Source organism: Triticum aestivum, chromosome 3B (assembly GCF_018294505.1).
Source record: "Triticum aestivum cultivar Chinese Spring chromosome 3B, IWGSC CS RefSeq v2.1, whole genome shotgun sequence".
Classification (NCBI taxonomy): domain Eukaryota; kingdom Viridiplantae; phylum Streptophyta; class Magnoliopsida; order Poales; family Poaceae; genus Triticum; species Triticum aestivum.
Genome location: NC_057801.1, coordinates 475,409,161 through 475,425,968, shown reverse-complemented (window position 1 = coordinate 475,425,968; position 16,808 = coordinate 475,409,161).

Sequence of the window (16,808 nt, the reverse complement as noted above, 5' to 3'; positions counted from 1 at the left end):
CGTCCGGCCACCCCCACGCTCTCTAACCACGTCAACGAGCATCACAGTGAGCTTCTTGTTTGATTCCCCCTCTTCCCCGACTCGATCCGTTCCATTTGCGGCCGTCCCGTGAGCTTCGTCCGCCATGGCAGAAGCTCAGTGTCCGCGTATGTACACGCTGCTGCTCCTCTATTACTGATGTGCGTTGTTGCTGCTTTCTACCTACTACTACTTGCCGCTGCTCGCGCCACCGTGCCCCTTTGCCCGCTCGAGCGCGCCCGCCCATAGCCTGGCCGTGCCCGCCTCCGTCGCCTGTTGCTGGCGCCGTGCCGCGCCTAGCTACTATGGCTCCTGCTGCCGCTGCTCCCCGCTCTGCTCGCCACTACTCTGCCGGCTGCACTGTTCCGTGTATTGCTCTTGTTGTTGCTGCCTCCCCTCGCCTGCTTGCTGCTGCTGGAACTGCTTGCTTGCCGCTGCTACTACCTCCTGCTGCCGCTACTTAGGGCATCTCCAGCCGTTGCCCCCCCCAGTACGCACAAAAATCGAACGCTGGGGGCAAGCCGGCGAGACACTCGGTGCTGGGGGCGGTTTTTCGCCCAGTCGCCACCCCCAGCTCGCCCCCAGGCGCCGAAATTGGCCCACTTTGCAGCCCAATTTCGGCGAATAAACGGCCCATATGGGCGAGAATAGGCCCATATTCGGCGTGGTTTCGCCCTGTCTCGGCGTTCATTTATCAACATAATTATTCCTTATCACATATTTCATCACAGAAAAATCAAATACTTTAACAAAATAGTACAACAACAAATAGTTCAATACAAATTATATAGTTCAACAAATAAAAACTCGTATTTCATCACGCGGCGTCCCCCTTGAGCCTCCATAGGTGCTCAATCAGATCTTTCTGCAGTTGATGATGCACCTGTGGGTCTCGGATCTCTTGACGCATACTGAGATAGGCAGTCCAAGTTGCCGGTAGCTGGTGATCAACTTTGGCTAGAGGACCCTGCCTGTAGTATGGTTCAGTGTCAAACACTGGGTCTTCTTGCTCGCTCTCGATGATCATGTTGTGCAAGATGACACAGCAAGTCATGATCTCCCACATTTGATCTTTCGACCATGTCTGAGCGGGGTACCGAACAACAGCGAATCGAGATTGGAGCACACCAAATGCCCGCTCGACATCCTTCCTGCAAGCCTCCTGAACCTTCGCAAACCAGGCGTTCTTGCCTCCTGGCACAGGGTTTGAGATCGTCTTCACAAATGTCGACCATCTCGGATAGATGCCGTCAGCTAGATAGTACCCCTTGTTGTATTGGTCCCATTGATCTCGAAGTTCACCGGAGGAGAATGGCCCTCAACGAGCTTGGCAAAAACAGGAGAGCACTGCAACACGTTGATGTCATTGTGAGTTCCTGGCATACCAAAGAAGGAGTGCCAAATCCAAAGGTCCTGTGTGGCTACCGCCTCAAGCACCACACTGCAACCGCCTTTGGCACCTTTGTATATCCCCTGCCAACCAAATGGGCAGTTCTTCCATTTCCAATGCATGCAGTCGATGCTTCCAAGCATCCGAGGAAATCCTCTTGCTACATTCTGGGCTAGGATCTGAGCAGTGTCTTCCGCATTGGGTGCTCTCAAGTATTGTGGCCCAAACACTGCCACCACTGCCCGACAGAACTTGTAGAAACACTCTATGCTGGTGGACTCGGCCATGCGCCCATAGTCGTCGAGTGAATCACTGGGAGCTCCATATGCAAGCATCCTCATCGCTGTCGTGCACTTCTGGATGGAGGTGAATCCAAGAGCGCCAGTGCAATCCATCTTGCACTTGAAGTAGTTGTCGAACTCCCGGATGGAATTCACAATCCTGAGGAAGAGCTTTCGGCTCATCCGATAACGGCGCCGAAATGTTCTCTCGCCATGAAGTGGAGCATCGGCGAAGTAGTCGGAGTAGAGCATGCAGTAGCCTTGCAGACGATGCCGCTTCTTTGCTTTCACCCGCCCCGGCATCGAGCCACCTCGACGCGGCTTTTCATTGCTCGCCAGCAGCTGGGCGAGGGCGGCGAGCACCATCAGATGCTCTTCTTCCTGGACGTCGGCCGCAGCTTCCTCCTCCAGCAGCGCGGCGAGCTCTTCCTCCTCATCGGAGTCCATCGACGAGTCAGCCAAAACGCCGAACACCTTGCGCTCGTGGGCGTGTACCCGCCGTTAAACCGCTCCTCCGCGGCCGGAAACGGCGGCCGGCACCGCCTAGTGCTGCGGAGAGGGGTTGCCGCGGCAAAGCGCTGCTATTTTCAGGCGGGGAATGGCTATCTAGGCGGAGTAGGCCGGCGACCGTCGCCGGGATACAGCTAGTGGTGGCCGAGGGCGCGGGGGGTGCGAGGCGAGTCGGGGAAGAAAAACTTGACTTTTCCCCTGTCGGTGTGGGCCAGGTGCGCTTTTCACTAGCGCCGGAGCCCCCAACGGCTCCCCAGCGCGCCGGGTTCGGCCTGTGACCGCCGGCCGGAAAAAAGGCCCGAACCGGCGATTTTCGGCGTCCTGGGGGCGCGACTGGGACGTTTTTTCGGCGCCGGCGCAAAAAAATCGCCTGGGGAGGCCTTCTTGGGGGCGCGGCTAGAGATGCCCTTAGCTGCTGCTCTAGCCGCTACAAATGGCCATGGCCATGGCCATGCTATGTGCGTGTGTGTGCACAACCTCACGGCTGGTTGTGGCCGGCCCAAAATCAATTAGGGACTAATCCCTCTTTAGTACTAGCCACCCCCCCACACACACACACACTTTGAGTCTATTACATGTGGCCCTCAAGTGCTAAAATAATCGTCTAAAATAAAATGACAGTCTATTACATGTGGGACCCAATGTTAGATTAAACCAGCAGGTTAAAATAAATAATATGCTAATTAAAAGTGTGTGCCAATGACACCTGGGCCCCAACTGTAGTTTGACCAGTCAACAATCAAACAGTTGACTGTTGATTGGACTATTGACTGGGTCAACTAGGACCCCCGAACCCACTTTCAGCCTCTATGTACAATCTGTGTACACAGGGCGGGGTACCCATAGTGTTTTAATTATTATTTTCGAATTAATAATAATTTCAGAATATCATTTAAACTTCGAAAAATCATAAAAAATAATCTGTAACTCAGATTGAAAAATTTTGTACATGAAAGTTGCTTAGAACGACGAGACGAATCTGAATACATAGTCCGTTCGTCTGCCACGCGTCTCTAGCATAGCAAACATTGATTTTTTTCCTTCGGTTCATTTGTTTGACAGACGTTCGGAACGGGGAAAACTTTCCCGGATGTTATCCTCCTTCGCCAGTATCACCTAGCGCTGCGTTAGAACACCTCTAGCACCTCTTATTGTCTTGTTATGCTTATGTTTGCGTGTATTTACTGTTTCTTCCCCCTCTTCTTCTCCGGTAGACCTCGAGACCACTGCTGATGCCCCTGTGATCAACTACGTCGACGACGACCCCTCCTTCTCGCCTGAGCAACCAGGCAAGCCCCCCGTTTGATCATCCTGATACCGCTCATTCTATACTCTCATGCTTGCATTAGATTTTGCTACTGTTATTGATTGCTCCTATTCTGATGCATAGCCTGCTTTTATAACCTGCTGTTGTACCTTACCTGCTTATCCTAAACTGCTTAGTATAGGTTGGTTAGTGATCCATCAGTGACCCCCACCTTGTCCTTGTTGCCCCTGCTTCATCATTGACGATCGACGCCTTGATCGACCAGAGCCCGACTCCTCACATCACATCACGCCCCTTTAGTTGCTCGACTCTGCAGAGCTACTATCGAGCGTCGAGGGTGATTCCTCATAATGCACTCCTGATGATAATTCTGTAGTGTAGCTATTCGGTCGTGGTCATTGAGGATGATTTCCTCTTTCACCATTCCCGATACGGCTATGTCGTTCAACACCTCAAGTGTGAACCTCGAGGGTGGTCCCTCTTACATTCACCTTGATGATTACATTGAGTGGAATCCACCAGGGGAGATTCCTCGGGTTTTCCTCTTGATGTTTGGACACACGGTTACCTTGACTTTACTTGAGACCTTGGTGAAAGTCGGGCGGGCTCGGAGAGCACCCGCAAGAACATGACGTGGCACGGTCGGGCATTCTAGGCCCTTGCCGTAAGTCCATGAGACGGGGCGACAGGGTCACTTTCGATCGTGAGTCTCCGCTCGTCTCCGCAAGCTAATAATACACTATGGTTTGGGTATTTGTTCTGAGTTGGCCTCTGGCCTTTACGCACCAACCACCACGTGAGAATAGTTATGGGCCTCGACGTCGCATTATCAGCCGAAGCTTTGTCAGACGTCCAGTTCAGCAGTGCGGCACGGCTGGGCCGGTACCATCCTGTAGTGGTGGAGCCTGGTCCGCCCTGCTCGCAACGACACGGAGTGCAACGGGCGATGGGTCCAGACCTCGGAGTGCTTAGGAGGTAGATCGGCGGGGACCTCTCTGCTGAGCCTAGGTAGGGCTGCGACGTGTTGATCTTCCGAGGCCGGGCATTGACCCCAGAAAGGTGTGTCCGGCCAGAGTGATCGTGCGTGTTGGAAAACGTGGTGCACCCCTGCAGGCAAGATTATCTATTAATAGTTGTGTCCATGGTAACGGACGTTCAGACTTATATCCTGATCTTATACAACTACAAATGGATACTTGAGATATGTGGCTCCGGGATTGCTTTCTCGCAGGGAGTCGAGGAAGGATCTCTGGGCATTAATGTTACAATATGCTTGTTAAATATAAACTACTATTCTTTACTCTTCTACATGCTGCAAGATGCTTGGAGCTGCTTGAAGGTGCTATTCTTCGATAGGCTAGGCCTTCCCCTATATTCTGGCATTCCGCAGTTCAGTCCACAGATACAAACCTTCCATTTGATACCAGTGCATACTTAGTATAGATCAGATGCTTGCGAGTACTTTGGATGAGTACTCACGGTTGCTTTGCTACCCCTTTCCCCCCTTCTTTCTTCTTTCCGGTTGATGCAACCAGATGGTGGATCCATTGAGCTAGATGCCACCGCCGACGGATACTACTATGTGAAGACCACCGACGACCAAGAGTAGTTAGGAGGTCCCAGGCAGGAGGCCTTGCCTCTTCGATCGTTGTTGCTTTTGTGTTTGCCTTCTTAAGGCAGTGTTGTTTAACTAATGTCTGTACTCAGGTATTGTTGCTTCCGCTGACTCTTGTGTATCGAGCTTGTATTCGAGCCCTCGAGGCCTTGGCTTGTAATATGAAGCTTGTATTATTTCATTTTATGTCTAGAGTTGTGTTGTGATATCTTCCCGTGAGTCCTTGATCTTGATCGTACACATTTGCGTGTATGATTAGTGTATGGTCGAATCGGGGGCGTCACATGGATTGAGCATCACATCAGTTTCTCTGACTTTGTTCACTTGGACCCCACTTAACAGTTCGGTGGTTCCTATGACTCAAGAAAAGGAGAAATGAAAATACGAAAGATACTATGTCTTCGCACTCCCATTGTCTTTAAATGAATGTCTTCATGAGTCATTATCTTCAACATGAATGTCTTCATGAACCACCATCGTATTCAATGTCTTCATACATTTTTAGGGGTCATCTTTGGTAGGTAAACCGAATCAATGAGGGACTACTACATGTGTTATCCTGCAATTCTCACAAACACATTAGTCCTTCAACCACGTTTGTCGTCAATACTCCAAAACCAACTAGGGGTGGCACTAGATGCACTTACAACATGTATGACTATATTGATTCTGTCATAAAACCATCACGGATGCATGACAAAAAAGCAACCTACGTACTGTAACAACATGTATCATCATGGAAGTGTTTTTTTGTAGTGTTAGTACGCACAAGCATTGTCATCAATTACCAAAACCACTTAGGGAGAAATATTCCCTAACAACAACCTTCAAAGAGGAGTAGATTTTGTCCTATATGCATAGTTAAGGGACACAAGAGCACAACATGCACTACCAGAGGGGATGTGCCAAACGCACCCAAGAAATCTCCTCGCTGCTCAAAATACGGGTTAAGAGGACACATGAAGAACACATGTAGCAACCCGCCCAATGTATGAAAATTCAAAAATTTAGTGTTGTTTCTTGATGGTATGTATTTGTCTAGGTGACCCTTTGTTACATAGTGGCCTCATCTGTGGGGTTGTGACCACACTTCTGTGCTTTGGTAATCTATTTGTGGGGAGCCAAGGAGGAAGAAGGCTTGGGGTGTGCTAAAATGGACACGACCGATGCTATTCTAGTGCGGTATAAATAGAAGATTTCCAAACGGTCTAATCATGAGCCCCAACATTCGGATTCCAAACGGCTAGCTCCAACGGGTAGTGGTCTCATCTTTGAACATGAGAGCGTGAGCGTGCCCATGTTCGTCGGTGTGTGGGGGAGCTGCTAGCACTACATAGACATGATGGGTGAGTCGATGGCACGTCTGACCAGCCTGCCATGCTTCGATGGCCGACCTAGGATGCTACTGTAGGAAAATACATAATACGGTGTGACGTGTATCCTTGTGAGCTCGAATGCATGTCATTAAATGCGGCACTGCAGCTGTTGACGACCAGGATAACGAGCTGCATGGAGCTCGGCCGCCAAACAGCATTTTCGCGGCTAAACAATGTTTGCATGGTTTGCTAGAAAAACAATGTGTGTATGGGATCTCGGTAACTCATTTTTTTGTATATTGGTATAAACAAAAAAATAGAACCGTGTCGGAGTAATGGGTCACGGGTAGCCTAACCCGAGTCCCAGAACCTTTCAAGACCTTGGGCCGACTGTGCCCCACGAGCCTCCAGAATGAAGCGCCGGCTCAAACGGCCGGCTGCCAGAAGACAACCAAGTACCAAAAGACGGCTCCAAGACGGGCCGACTCCTAGCAGGCGGCCTCCAGAGAGGCCGTCTCCTAGCAGGCGGCCCACGACGCCCTCAGAGTCCACGCCCCCATTAAGAAGACAAGATCGGGTGAGGCTACAGTGTAGCCCATCACCCCCGTATCTAGAGCTTGGCGTGGCCACAGTGCCCCATACCGGCGGAGATCTCCGCACGACACGGCACTATTGCCACTCCATCCTTGACATCACCCCTGTCAGGCGGGGCCAGCTCCGACGATGGCCTGTCGGGACGGCTTGCAGGCGGTGGCCCCCACCAAGCAGCGAGAGCCCGGAGGGCGGCGTAGCTCGACCAGTCGGACCCAAGTGGATTTGGCTCCTGGCGGTCAGCCGGATCCTCCCTCGAGGCATGTGCACCATTAACCAGACGAGACACGGTGAGGCTACAGTGATCTCCCACCATGTGGCAGGACTGTAGCCACGCCCCTCCCCGACCAAGCATGCGTCATTAGCATAGCGGCTATAGTAATCAGCCACCGACCGACCCGCGAGTGGCAGAGGCGGCCTGTCGGCTCAATACCAGACCAGCCGGTAGGGCCCACCAGGCGGCGGGCCCCCAGCAGCTGGCGGAGAAGCCGGCTACTGGAGACACTGACAGCCGGGTCCTACACCCGGCCAGATTACCATTGTACCCCTGGGGGGTAGGCCTATATATACCCCCCCCCAAGGCACCCATGCAAAGGGTTCCCAACCTGTTAGAACTAGAGTCATACACAGAGGGAGAAAAGAGCAAGCCTTGCCTTCTTCTACCTCTAGCATACAGCTCGAGGAGCACCATTGTACCCACTAGTGCCTTAGTGATCATGCAGAAACCCCGCAGAGCAGGACTAGGGGTGTTATCTCCTAGGAGAGCCCCGAACCTGGGTAAAGTGCACCGGCGTACGTGTCTATGCCTCATCCCGCTTCCGGGCACCGGCGACGTTCTACTCGCTCCCACCATGATAAGCCATCCTTTGGCATATGTCGCACCCAACCCCCGACATTTGGCGCCCACCGTGGGGCGAGGTGCACCATCGTCCGGAGACCTGTTCTGGACGGGAACCTTATTCCTTCCTGGCGAGCGCAGCCAGCTCGGCACGCCTGACGGTGTCAGCACCGATGCACTGCGCGGCGTAGAGATCGCCTGCGCGGCGAGCTGCCTCGCCAATCTTGTTGGCGAGATTCGCCTCTCCGACGAGCCTGCATCCGATGCAGGCACAGATTGCCCGGAGAGCCCCCTCGTCGGCCTCCCCGACCAGCTTCACGTCGCCAGCGAGCCTGCTGTGGACTTGGAGTCAGTTGGCTCCACCGACCCAATGCTTGTCGACTCTGACACGGCGTCGCTTGACGCGTTCCCCACCAATGTAGTGGTCTATGATGAGCCGCCTCCTCGTGAGCACAGCGGCGGGAGCACCGTCACAGAGGTGTTCGTCATTAGCAATGGCAAGCACTCGGGCGGAGGCGCTCGAGACCCACTCGATGTGGCGTTACAAGACCTGTCTGCGCCCATCCCAGAAGACGCCAACGCCGAGACGATGGAAGCACGCCGCGTCCAGCTCGTAGAAAGCGCCAACAGGTTGGCCAACATGAGATGCCTTTCGGAGGCCTACCGGCGTGAGATGGACCATGCCATCGGTGGCACGCCGGCTCCTAGTGGGCCTAGCCGCACCGGCTCGATCCGGCAACGCGGCGCGACCATCGCCAGCATGTTCATGACAATCGTCCCGTCTACACCACGCCTGCGGAGAACATACGAGTTGCCCAGGCGGCAGCGGACGAGCTAGATAAGCGCGATGGCGATGAGCATCGCCACATGACGGAGCGTGTCCAGGAGGCCGCCGAGCAGCAAGAGGCCGGCTGCCACACTGAAGCGCCAACCGGCGAAACGACGATCCGCCTCCTCGCCAGGATCACGGCGCGACATCCGGGATGGCGACTGTAGGCGGCGCCCGCGAGCGAAAGGACAAGGAGCCGACTGCTAGCCGCAGTCAGACTCGCCTCACCATCGAGTGTGATGTAGAAGGGCGCCCCTGAGCCGTGGAGCGATGAGGCAACCCGCCTGCTCCTCTGCCTCACGGGGAGAGACATCCCACCCCGCCGCCTATCATGCACCCGACGCTCGGCGACCGCCTTGGCAGCCGGGAAGGAGTCGGAGAGAACGACGTCCGCCACCGGATCGACCGCCTCAATCGATCCCTGGCGCTAGAAGAAGAAGACGCGTTGGGTCTGCCCTGTTTTGGTCCCCGAATCCGAGATGAGCCCTTCCCTAAAGGGTTCACGCTTCCAAGAGATACGCCCAAGTACACCGGCTCCGTGAAGCCGGAACACTAGCTGGTCGACTACTCCACTGCTGTTAGCATAGCGAACGGCAACAAGCGTGTTGTTGTGAAGTACGTCCCGCTCATGCTACAGGGCATAGCCCGGACCTGGCTGAACAGCCTGAAGCCCTGCAGCATTAACAGCTAGGTTGATTTCATCGAAGCCTTCATCCGCAACTTCACCAACACGTACAAGCGGCCTCCCAAGCGCCGCCAGCTCTCCTTGTGCGTCCAAGGCCCCAGCGAATCAACTCGCGACTACCTCACGCATTGGGCCAAGCTACGCAACTCTTGCGAGAGTGTGCACGAGGTGCAGGCCATCGAATACTTCACCGCCAGGTGCCGACAAGGCACCCTTCTCAAGCACCGACTTCTCTGCGATGAGCCGGCGACCCTCGACGAACTGCTGATCATCGCAGACAAGTACGCCACGGCCGACTCCTCCATGAAGGTGGAGATTCAAGTCGACGCATCCGACAAAGTGGCTCCTCAAGCTCCTCGGACTCCGGCTGGTGACACAAGTCGGCGTCAGCAGTAGAATGACAACAAGCGCAAGGCCACGCAGCCGGCTTTCACAAGCTGGCAGGTGGCGACAGTCGAAGACCAACAACTGGAAGGGCAGCCTCCACCCAAGCGTCAGAAGGGCGGCAAGCCCAACTGGTTGCCCGCCTTCTTGTACGAGCAGACTCTTGATGCACCCTACAAGTTCCACAGCGGCGCGAAGCCGTCCAACCACACCACTCGGAAGTGCCATTGGATCACTAGAATTGCCAAGGGAGATGGACTCCTGCCTCCTCCACATGCCGGCCCGCCGCCTCCTCCACCCCAGCAGCCGGCGGTTCGGCCAGTCGGCGCCATACAAGATGAGTATCCTGAGGGGCATGGAGCTTATGTCGTGTTCACCAGTGTGGCCGACGATAAGCGCAGTAGACGGCAACAGTAGCGAGAAGTACATGCAGTAGCATCAGAAACCCCAGAGTGCATGCATTGGTCTAAGAAGCCTATCAGTTGGAGCAGAGCTGACCACCCGGAGGTGATGCCCTCTCCTGGTTCTTATGCCTTGATCTTAGACGCCACCTTCACGACGGAGAGGCGGGCTGCTCGTTTCTCCCGAGTCCTAATAGATGGCAGCAGCAGCATCAACATCCTGTACCGTGACACTATGGAGAAGTTAGGAATCAAGCAGAAGCAGCTTCACCCCAGTCGGACTGTATTCCATGGCATAGTTCCTGGCCTTTCCTGCTCACCAATCGGCAAGACCCAGATTGACGTTCTCTTCGGAGACAAAGATCACTTCTGCCGAGAGCCAGTCTGGTTTGAAGTGGTGGACTTTGAGAGCCCCTATCATGCGCTACTTGGCCGGCCTGCTCTGGCCAAGTTCATGGTGATCCCCCACTATGCTTACCTCAAGATGAAGCTGCCAAGTACCAAGGGGATCCTAACTATAGTCGGAGACTACAAGAAGTCGTCCGCCTGCATGGCAGATAGCAGCCGGCTAGCCGAGTCCCTCGTGATTGCAGCAGAGAAGCGGCTCCTTGACCGGGTTGTGGTGATGGGAGGCAAGCAGCCGGAAATGTCACCCAACCCCAGGGAGGCGGAAGCTGAGGGTTCGTTCAAACCAGCGAAGGAAACAAAGAAGATACCCTTGGACCCGGAGCACCCGGAAAGGCACGCTGTCATAGGTGCAAACCTTGACAACAAATAGGAAAGCGAGCTCGACGATTTCTTCCGTGAGAATTGGGACATCTTTGCATGGTCTCCCAAAGACATGCCGGGTGTTCCGGTGGATTTTGCCGAGCACAAGCTACATGTCCGACCTGACGCCAAGCCGGTCCGGCAGCCCTTGCGCCGCCTGTCAGAAGAGAAGAGAAGAGTCGTTGGAGAAGAGATAGCCCGGCTTCTAGCTGCCGGCTTCATTATGGAAGTGTTCTTCCCAGAATGGTTAGCCAACCTAGTCCTTGTGCTGAAGAAGAATAAGCAGTGGCGCATGTGTATTGATTATACCAGCCTCAACAATGCTTGCCCCAAAGATCCCTTTGCCTTGCCAAGAATTGACTAGGTGATAGACTCCACAGCCGGATGCGAGTTGTTGAGTTTTCTGGATGCATACTCAGGGTATCATCAGATCAAGCTGAACCCAGCCGACAGGCTAAAGACCGCCTTCATCACGCCATTCGGAGCCTTCTGCTACCTGACCATGACGTTCAGTTTGAGAAATGTCGGTGCCATGTTTCAGCGTTGCATGCAGAAGTGTCTCCTCGAGCAACTCGGCAGAAACGCCCACGTTTACGTGGATGACGTGGTGGTGAAGACGGAGAAGCGTGGCACGCTGCTAGAAGAATGATGCTTCTCCAATGTATCTATAATTTTTGATTATTCCATGCTATTATATTACCCCTTTTGGATGTTTATGGGCTTTATTTTACAAATTTATATCATTTTTGGGACTAACCTACTAACCGGAGGCCCAGCCCATATTGCTGTTTTATTGCCTGTTTCAGTATTTCGAAGAAAAGGAATATCAAACGGAGTCCAAACGGAATGAAACCTTCGGCAGCGTGATTTTTTGGAAGAATGTGATCCTAGAGACTTGGAGTCCACGTCAGAAGATCCTCGAGGAGGCCACAAAAGAGGAGGCTGTGCCCCCCTTACAGGGTGGTGGCCCCCTGTCTCGTGGGCCCCTCGAGCACCTCCCAACCGACTTCTTTCGCCTATATAAGCCTATGTACCCTAAAACCATCGAATATGAAGATAGATCGGGAGTTCCGCCTCCGCAAGCCTCTATAGCCACCAAAAACCTCTCAGGGGCCCGTTCCGGCACCTTGCCAGAGGGGGAACCCATCATCGGTGGCCATCTTCATCATCCCGGCGCTATCCATGACGAGGAGGGAGTAGTTCACCCTCGGGGCTGAGGGTATGTACCAGTAGCTATGTGTTTGATCTCTCTCTCTCTCTCTCTCTCTCTCTCTCTCTCTCTCTCTCTCTCTCGTGTTCTCTCTCGTGTTCCCTCTATGGCACGATCTTGATGTATCCCGAGCTTTGCTATTGTAGTTGGATCTTATGATGTTTCTCCCCCTCTACTCTCTTGTGGTGAATTGAGTTTCCCTCTTGAAGTTATCTTATTGGATTGAGTCTTTATTTGAGAACACTTGATGTATGTCTTGCCGTGTTTATCTGTGGTGACAATGGGATATCACGTGCCTCTTGATGTATGTTTTGGTGACCAACTTGCGGGTTCCGCCCATGAACCTATGCATAGGGGTTGGCACACGTTCTTGACTCTCCGGTAGAAACTTTGGGGCACTCTTTGAAGTACTTTGTGTTGGTTGGATGAATCTGAGATTGTGTGATGCATATCTTATAATCATGCCCACGGATACTTGAAGTGACAATGGAGTATCTAGGTGACATTAGGGTTTTGGTTGATTTGTGTCTTAAGGTGTTATTCTAGTACGAACTCTTGAATATATCGATCCGAAAGAATAACTTTGAGGTGGTTTCGTACCCTACCATAATCTCTATGTTTGTTCTCCGCTATTAGTGGCTTTGGAGTGACTCTTTGTTGCATGTTGAGGGATTGTTATATGATCTATCTATGTTATTATTGTTGAGAGAACTTGCACTAGTGAAAGTATCAACCCTAGGCCTTGTTTCCTATCATTGCAATACCATTTACACTCACTTTTATCATTAATTACCTTGCTGTTTTTATATTTTCAGATTACAAATACCTATTTCTACCATCCATATTGCACTTGTACCACTATCTCTTCGCCGAACTAGTGCACCTATACAATTTACCATTGTATTGGGTGTGTTGGGGACACAAGAGACTTTTTGTTATTTGGTTGTAGGGTTGTTTGAGAGAGACCATCTTCATCCTACGCCTCCCACGGATTGATAAACCTTAGGTCATCCACTTGAGGGAAATTTGCTACTTTCCTACAAACCTGTGCACTTGCAGGCCTAGCAACATCTACAAGAAGAAGGTTGTGTAGTAGACATCAAGCTCTTTTCTGGCGCCGTTGCCGCGGAGGCTAGGTAAGCGGCACTCACTCACACCCCGTCAACGAAGCTCTTTTCTGGCGCCATTGCCGGGGAGGTGAGTGCTTGAAGGTATATCTTTTGGATCTTGCAATCGAGTCTTTTTGTTTCTTGTTTTATCACTAGTTTAGTTTATAAAAGAAAACTACAAAAAAATGGATTTAAGTTTGTCTCATACGCTTCGTCTTTTTAATATCTTTCGTGAGAATGATGAAAAGGAAAATTGTGCACAAGTGCTAGAAGAAGAATGCATTAGAATGTTTGGTACTAGATATTTGAATGATGAGCATGATTGCAATTTTGTTAGTATGAATTCCTTGAATATCCATGATGCTAATGATATGCAAAGCCACAAGCTTGGGGAAGCTATGTTTGATGAATATGATATTTTTTGTCCCCCAAGTTTTGATGAGGAAATTTATTATGATGATACCATGCCTCCTATTTATGATGATTATATTGATGAAAGTGGGTTTGGAAGAGTGTCAACTTTAGGAAGTAATGATCCCACTATTTTGGAGGATGTTGAATCCTATTGTGATGAATATGAAAGTGGATTTGGAAGAGTGTCAACTTTATTTAGTGATGAATCCACTATTTCGGAAGAGTTTCCAATTGATTATGAGAACAAAGTTGCTATCTATGATGATTATTGTGATGACTTGTATGCTATTAGGAATAATGATAACCATGAAACTTGTCATCATGATTTTAGTTTTCAATTGGATTATGCCTCACATGATAATTATTTTGTTGAGTTTGCTCCCATTATTATTCATGAGAATAAATTTGCTTGTGTGGAGAGTAGTAAATTTCCTATGCTTGTAGATCATGAAAAGAATGCTTTAGGTGCTGGTTACATTGTTGAATTCGTTCATGATGCTACTGAACATTATTATGAGGGAGGAATATATGCTTGTATGAGTTGCAATAATATCAAGTTTCCTCTCTATGTGCTTAAAATCTTGAAGTTATGCTTGTTTTGCCTTCCTATGCTAGTTGATTATTGTTCCCATAAGTTGTTTGCTCACAAAATCCCTATGCATAGGAAGAGGGTTAGGCTTAAATGTGCTAGTCATATGCTTCATGATGCTCCCATTATGTTTCAATTCTTATCTTTTATGTGAGCATCATTGTCACCATCATGCCTAGCTTAAAAAGGCATTAAAGGAAAGCGCTTGTTGGGAGACAACCCAATATTTATCCTTACTGTTTTTGTGTGTTCACATGATTATGCTTCTGTAGTAATCATGTTTTATAGCTTTTGTTTCAATAAAGTGCCAAGTAAGACCTTTAGGATAGCTTGCGGTGATAGTTGTGTTGATCCTGCTGAAAATCAGAAATTCTTGCATCCAGTAAATTCGTTTTGTTAATTCACAGAAACGTGCTCTTGATCTGATTCTTTTTGCTCTGGATTGGTACACAAATTACTTAGGACTTCCTAATTTGGTGGGATTTTTGGAGTTCCAGAAGTATACGTTTGATACAGATTACTACAGACTGGTCTGTTTTTGACAGATTCTGTTTTCCGTGTGTTGTTTGCTTATTTTGATGAATCTATGAGTAGTATCGGAGGGTATGAACCATAGATAAGTTGGAATACAGTATATATTACATCAATATGAATTTAGAATGAGTTCATTACAGTACCTAAGTGGTTGTTTTATTTTTCTTATACTAACGGAGCTTACGAGTTTTCTGTTGAGTTTTGTGTTGTGAAGTTTTCAAGTTTTGGGTAAAGATTCGATGGACTATGGAATAAGCAGTGGCAAGAGCCTAAGCTTGGGGATGCCCAAGGCACCCCAAGGCAATATTCAAGGACAACCAAAAGCCTAAGCTTGGGGATGCCCCGGATGGCATCCCCGCTTTCGTCTTCGTTCATCGATAACTTTACTTGGAGCTATATTTTTATTCACCACATGATATGTGTTTTGCTTGGAGTGTCATTTTCTTTTGTTAGTATTTTCTTGCTGTTGTTTAGAATAATGTTTTGCATCTTTAGTTTCAATAAAAAAGTCAAGGATAGCCTTTGCCATGCTTATTTTGCTAGTATACATGTTGCTGTTTGAAAACAGAAAGTTTACCGCTGTTGCAAAAATTCCCTAGAAAAGTCAGAGCATGAGATAATATTGAAACTTTTTGCATAATTAGCTCTGATAAACTTAATACAGTGGGAATTTTATTTCATAATTTTGAGAGTTAGGGAAGTATGATGAATCTTGCATTCTTTACAGACTGTACTGTTTTGACAGATTGCTGTTATGCTTGCATTGTTTGCATATGTTTGCTTGTTTAATGATTCTATTTGAGGATAGGAGTATTAAATATGCAGAGGCATTTAGTATGCAATGTGGAATAATAATTTTAGTGATTTGTTACAGTAGAGAATGATAAGGTTTTGCATTGGTTTATACTAACCTATCTCACGAGTTCTTGTTGAGTTTGGTGTGGATGAAGCTTTTGATAAAAAGAGAAACCATGATATGAGAGGAATTAAGAAGACACAAAATTTAAAGCTTGGGGATGCCCAAGGCACCCCAAGATAATATTTCAATAAGTCTCAAGCATCTAAGCTTGGGGATGCCCCGTTAGGCATCCCACCTTTCTTCTTCAACAACTATCGGTTAGTATCGGTTGAACCTAAGTTTTTGCTTCTTCACATGAGTTGTGCTATCCTTGCAATGTCATTTTATTTTGTTTTTCTTGCTGTTTGATTACAATACCAAGATCTGAAATTCTTTAATGTTAGAGAGTCTTCACATAGTTGCACAATTATTCAACTACTCATTGATCTTCACTTATATCTTTCGGAGTAGTTTGTCATTTGCTCTAGTGCATCACTTATATCTTTTAGAGCATGGCGGTGGTTATATTTTGTAGAAATTGCTAGTCTCCCATGCTTCACTTATATTATTTTGAGAGTCTTTTAGAACAGCATGGTAGTTGCTATGGTTACAAAGTTGGTCCTAGAATGATGAGTATCCAAGTTGGGTATAATAAAAACTATCATAGAAAGTGAATTGGATGCTATGATCAACTTGATGCTTGATAATTGTTTTGAGATATGGAGGTAGTGATATTAAAGCCATGCTAGTTGGGTGATTATGAATTTAAAGAATGCTTATGTTGAAGTTTGTGATTCCCGTAACATGCACGTATGGTGAACCGCTTTGTGATGAAGTTGGAGCACAATTTTATTTATTGATTGTCTTCCTTATGAGTGGCGGTCGGGGACGAGCGATGGTCTTTTCCTACCAATCTATCCCCCTAGGAGCATGCGCGTAGTGCTTTGATTTTTGATGACTTCTAAATTTTTGCAACAAGTATATGAGTTCTTTTGATTAATGTTGAGTCCATGGATTATACGGACTCCTTCACCCTTCCACCATTGCTAGCCTCTCTTGTACCGTGCAACTTTCGCCGGTACCATATACCCACCATTTACCTTCCTCAAAACAACCACCATACCTACCTATTATGGCATTTCCATAGCCATTCTGAGATATATTGCCATGCAACTTTCCACTATTCCGTTCATATGACACGTATTACTTTTTTCATATTGC